The sequence below is a fragment of the Condylostylus longicornis genome, unplaced genomic scaffold (assembly GCF_029603195.1).
Source record: "Condylostylus longicornis isolate FDR11 unplaced genomic scaffold, ASM2960319v2 ptg000045l, whole genome shotgun sequence".
Classification (NCBI taxonomy): domain Eukaryota; kingdom Metazoa; phylum Arthropoda; class Insecta; order Diptera; family Dolichopodidae; genus Condylostylus; species Condylostylus longicornis.
In genome coordinates, this window is record NW_026578014.1 from 1840524 (window position 1) to 1846523 (window position 6000).

The 6000-nt window shown below is 22.6% G+C and overlaps 1 protein-coding gene across 2 annotated transcripts in view; it reads right to left on the reverse strand.

The window, feature by feature from the left end:
• The window catches only part of LOC129610630 (probable serine/threonine-protein kinase clkA), a 122210-nt gene extending 116428 nt beyond the window's left edge, over positions 1-5782 (reverse strand). Inside the window, exon 1 of one of the 2 annotated variants that reach the window (XM_055523259.1) lies at positions 5622-5782. The gene's annotated coding sequence lies outside the window, so the exon portion shown is untranslated. Of the gene's footprint in view, positions 1-5538 lie in introns of both variants that reach the window. The other variant, XM_055523260.1, reaches the window with a different exon arrangement.
• Positions 5783-6000: the final 218 nt, after the last annotated feature.

Genomic DNA, 6000 nt, shown 5'->3' on the forward strand with positions numbered 1-6000 from the left:
CTATAAAAAAACATATCATAATTTAATTTGCCAGACAGTACTTACAAAGTCTGTCTTACAGTATAAGTAGTATAGGTATGTACATATATAAGAATACATTTTTAATTTATGTACATACATACATACATATATGGGTCAAAATTTAAAAGTTTGCACAAATGAATTTTTTTTTTTCCAAATTATTTTTTTAGAATTTTTTATTAAAATAATTTTTTTATAGTTGCCTAATATATAATGTACAATCTCCTCAAGTGGTCCGGAGGTTTTGTAAATATTTTAGAAATTATAACCAAAAAAGTAAGCTCAGGTTTGAATTTAGTTCAACTACGTTACCGATAAAAATATCTTAAATTTTTCGATCTCTTCAATGGAAATTATTATTTTCATATTTTACTCTCATTTGTAATTAAAGTTATAAATAAATTTATTCTGTAATATTGAAAAATCATTTTTATAAAAAAATAAATTATAAGTTATTTCAACTGTGTTACTAATTTTAAATTTAAAGTTTTTATTTTTAAAATAAAACTATTTAATAGTTTTTTTCTTGCAGGAATTTTTACATAACTGCTTTAGAAATTAATTTTTTATTCTAAAAATGTCCATAACAAAAAAATTAAGAGCTTAAATTTGAAGAAAAAAGTTTAAAACAATATTTTTTTTTGATTTTTTTTGTGACAAAACAGTAACGCAGTGGAAAATATAGTAACACTGTTGAAAAATTTGATTCAGTCTTCAGTATATTAACAAAAAAAATTAAAACAAAAACAGTAAATTTCATGCTGTTGTTTAATATGCTAAGATATTAACTTTTTTCCTCTCGATGAAGTTGTATATATTCGGTTAAGTTTTTCATTTGCATTTTTAACAATATACATATTTAAAATATAAATAGATAGTGGCATTTTGTATAATAATCAATAAAATATGTTATCGCCTATTTGTATGTAAAATTATTAAGAATTTATTCACCAACTTAGAGTAAACTGCCTTAAAAATCAACTTTCTTACCATGTCTTCAGTAGTGTTACTTAAATTTAGTAACACAGTTGAACAGTAACGCAGTAGAATATTTTAAAATAAAAAGTATATTAACATAAAACTACAACATATTTTTGCATTTTAAAGTATACAGTTGGTTAGTTTACTTGGTTTGCTTAATAATATGCCACTTTTTTGAATTTTTAAAAAAAATATTTAAACAAAAACCACGTAACACAGTTGAAAAAAGCGTTTTACATTCACGGCAAAAAAAATTCAAACTATCTCCAGCGATGTGTTTGGAACAACATTCACCACTAGCCCGAACAGACTTATTGCGTATTCTTTAAAACAAATAATGATGCCAAAATATTTAAAAAAATGATTAATTTTAAAAAATTTTATGATGTAACATAGTTGAAGTAACGCAGTTGAACAATTCTAGTGACACACTTTTTTTCTGTTAAAATTACATTAAAATAAATTAAAACTTAAAAACTAATTTTTGATTTTTATTTAAAAATAATGAAATAATTTTGCAATGTAATTTAAAATATATCCTTCTGTGGGGGAAGTTCATGAAAATTTAAATTGAAAATTAAAAATGTGGTCTGTGACAAGTTTCATTTATATGAAAACAGAAAACGCGCTCCGACAATTTTCCAAAATTTTCCAAAAATACTTACTTTTGCAATCTAAAAATTTTTTTTATTTAAAATTAAAGATTTTATAATTTTTATTTTATTAATTAAAATTTGATTTATTTTCTAAAAAAGTATTTATTTAAGCTTACTTTTTTGTGACGCAAATGTGCTAACTTTTAAATTTTCACCCATATACATATACTTATTGAACATCATACGATTTTTATTTATTGGCATATTGATAATGATAAATGCTGTTAAAATATTGATAAATAGTTTTTTATTGCGAATATAAGTGAATTTACTTAAGTATTTTTATATGTTTGTATGTATAAAAAATTCAGATAATTTTATAAAGTACAAAATACATAATGTATGTATACACATTATATTCATTTAGTTTGTGTAAATATAAAACGAATTTTCTTAGAAATAGATATTCATATACCTTTAAATAAGCAACTGTAACAATAATTGAGTAAAAGAATATGATTAAAATTGTGATTTATTAAAAATTTCACCAGAGACCTTGAAATTTCGAAACGAGGATTTTAATTCCAGATAAATTGATTGAATGCAATCAAAAGAGTGTAACAAGTGTTGTACAAGGTATAACAAAACTTAAGCTTTTGATTCTTTTAGCTTATATTATTTATAATAAATTAGTAAGATTATAATTGCTTTATGATGTGTATATAATAAATGAAATACATACGGCACATACATACATATACATTATATGTATGTATATCTGATTAATCTTATATTAAATTTAGTTTTGAAATAATGCTCTACAAATTTTGATATAAACAATTCTTCATTGTTAATTTATTAACATTTATTAAAAATTTCTTTAAATAACAAATGAAAAGAGTTCAAGACTTTTGTACATACCAAATTATTTGAAAACAATAAGAACAAATAAAAATAAAATAACCGCAGAAGCTGTCTGAATATTCCAAACAGAGTAAAAGCAGGTTGAGGAATTCTTTCCGAAATTAGAAGTTTTTATTTTCCACTTTTACATTTCATCAAACATTTTTATACTTAAAATATTGTTATATAGATAATGTTATACACTTACGTGTATTATTTATTTTGTTATATAAGTATATACATATATATACAAATTTAAAGACAATATATTATTTAAACATATTTTGTTGTGTGCGATAACCTTTCTCAGAATAAATTCATTAAAAGATAAATATTGGAATTGGATAACTTATGTGTGCACATTAGTATAAAAAATTGAATTTTTATTAATCAAAAGTTGAGTAAGAAAAAATGATGATCATTATAAAACCGGTCTTGTAGGTTCATTAAATAGTTCGAGGGGGCGAGGGGAACTTTTTGTTTTTTATTTTTATAATATTATTTTCTTTTTTTTTTGTCTTATAACTGATATATCATCTACTACATATTACTTATATACTATTAGTTTTTTCTTTTTTGGCTGCTAAATTCTGTAGAAATATGTGCAATATAATAGTGTATATATCTATGTATGTATATGCACAAATTAAAAAATTTGGCAGAGTTACAAGGAATTATAATGCATTAATATAATAAAACAAATACAAATCTATAGATTTGAAAATATATACATAATTAATACGAAAACATTATCATTGATTTACGGTATACATATTTATCTATTTGTAGTTGCAGTATGAAAAAATTCATAAATTGTGAAATGTACTTACTTTAATTTAGTTTTTATATATTTTAGGTTTTAGTTAAATTTATGTATGCACTAAAGGTTAAGACGTCTTGTAAAATTTACATAAGAGTCAACTAAAATCTGAGGTTCTGGTCTTTAATATTTTGATGATTTTAAATAAGTGGTTATTTAGCTTGCATTTTAGGTTAATTAATCAGGTTTTTGCTAACCAAAAAAGTTAATTTGACCACACTTAGCCTGGTTCCTAGCTATAATGTTGGTAGCCAGGGTCGCTCCGGAATGTATACTCGATCGTCGTTGATGGGGTCACGAGAAGATATGCAAGGTGACATATGCATCTGTGATCAAGTTTACGTTAGAAAATAATTTTTAAGTTACTTTTATTAGAATTTTCTCTTAATTAATATTTTATTAAAATTTAAAATTAAAATTTAATTAAAAAATTTGAAATTACAAAACTGATAATGTTAACTTTTTAACCACATATATATATGTAAGTAAGTATGTATACTTGTAAGATGATCTGCAATTTGATACTGAAGATTTTTTTTGAATGCAAAAATCTTAAATTAGCAGCCTTTTTATTTTAAAAATAGGTACTTCTGTTTTTTTTTTATTGCCGCACATTTTTCTGAGACCCCAGCCTGGGAACATAGGTATAAGTTCTGTACATTAGAATGAAGATTGAACCGCGCAGATTGTATAATTTGATTAAAAAATTCTTTTGGAATTATAAAGCCTTTGTATAGATACAATCCGTATCAATTTACGGATGGCCCTACATACAAATAACAATTTGATTACACTAATTAACCTCATATTCATTAAAATGTTATCGAACTTAATTCAAGTAGTTTTCGTAGTTATTTCTTTTTAATGAAACAATAATAGATTCATAAATTTCCGTAATTGATTATAAAAATATTCCAAAATTTTAATTCGAATATTTATTTCTAAATACATGCTTATATGACAATTAAAATTAAACTAAGACAATACGAAAATTAATTGAAAATGTTTATTATAGCAAATAAAATATGTAGGTACTTACATAAAAACATAATTTTCTATTTTAACAATAATCAAATTAAAAATTTTAGTATCAGTTAAGAGATTATAATATACCTACCCATAATAATATGAAACATTCATAACGACTACACATGTTATATTGAAAACATTCTCACGTCCTTATTTATTAATATTAAACACAAACATAAATAATAACAAACTTGGTAAATATAATGTAGATAAATAGGGGCCCATGAAGAATTAAATTATTTCAAAATTTACTTATTTTAATGTAAAATAAATGTTAGTAGGATCTCTGTATGTAGTAAGTTAGGTAAGTTGCACATGATGCTGATTATGCATTACATACATACTCACACTTATCTATCCACTTAAAAAATCTTACCTATCTAACGTACACACTTATTTTTGAGACATTTAAAAACCTTAAAGTAAAAGCGATTAATAATATTTTTATTTCAATATATACTTTCATACATATAATATAAACGAGATTAAAATTCATAAAAATGTATACATACATATATTTACATATATATACGTACATTTCATGTTTTCATTAATAAATTCTAAAATTTCAAAAATTCCTTTTATTTCTATTATAATTTATAATTTTTGTTTTATTTAATAACACACCGGCGTATCCAAAATTCAAAAGTTCACACACACACTTACACAATATTTTTGTATTATAATAATATACGATAATGATAAATTACATTATTTACCGTTATTATAGTTAACTTGATTTTTCTCTTATACCATCAAGAGATCGTAGTTGTTTAACCACTTTTATTTTAATTTTGACAATAATTATTAAGTTATTCGAAAAGTATAATAGTAAAGGTAATAAAAATTTTAAAAACAAAATCGCTACAGCTGTAAGTACCCACACAAGTTTGTGTGTATGAACATATTCACATGCATTAGTATTAAATGAAATTATGCTTTTAGAGATTTTTAATAATAATTTTTAGTGCAGAAGCATTGTTATTTTATTTTTTTTGCTTTTGACAGGTAAATAAATACCGCTACTATAAATTGACTTTTTGTACAAAATGTCAAAAACAACAATAATTTTTTTTTTGATTTTATTTTTCTTTTTATTTATTATTTTGTATGTATTTATTTATTGGTTTTCTTTTCAAATGACACTATAAAACTGTTTTATATGTTTGGATTAGAATGTGTGTACACAATTTTATTCGCATATGTTGATGTGTATAAATATTTAATTATTCAAAATATTCGTATTTAAATTTTTTTTTCTAATTTTCAACTTTATTTATAAATAATTTCTTTTTTGGTATTATTTTTTTCCTTTTCCTTCGATAAATAAAATATACTCAAGCGATACGCATTAACCGACGGAAATTTTTAAACTGAATGAAGTGTAGAAATAATCAAAACTTCTATGCTATGCCAAACGAAAATATACCAGCAAATACTATTCTCATATAAATTCAAACTTGCCTATGGTCTCTGTGTATTTTTAATACTACGTCAAATAATAAAAAAAGCAAATTTTTATTTTCTTCCTTTCTGCTTTTTTTTTGTTTTGTATTTTGTTTTTGTTTCTTCTTGTCTTTTTGTTGTGATATCTTTTCTTTTTTTTTATATATTTTTTTGCTTCTTAATTCTGTTTCTCTTCTCTTGGTA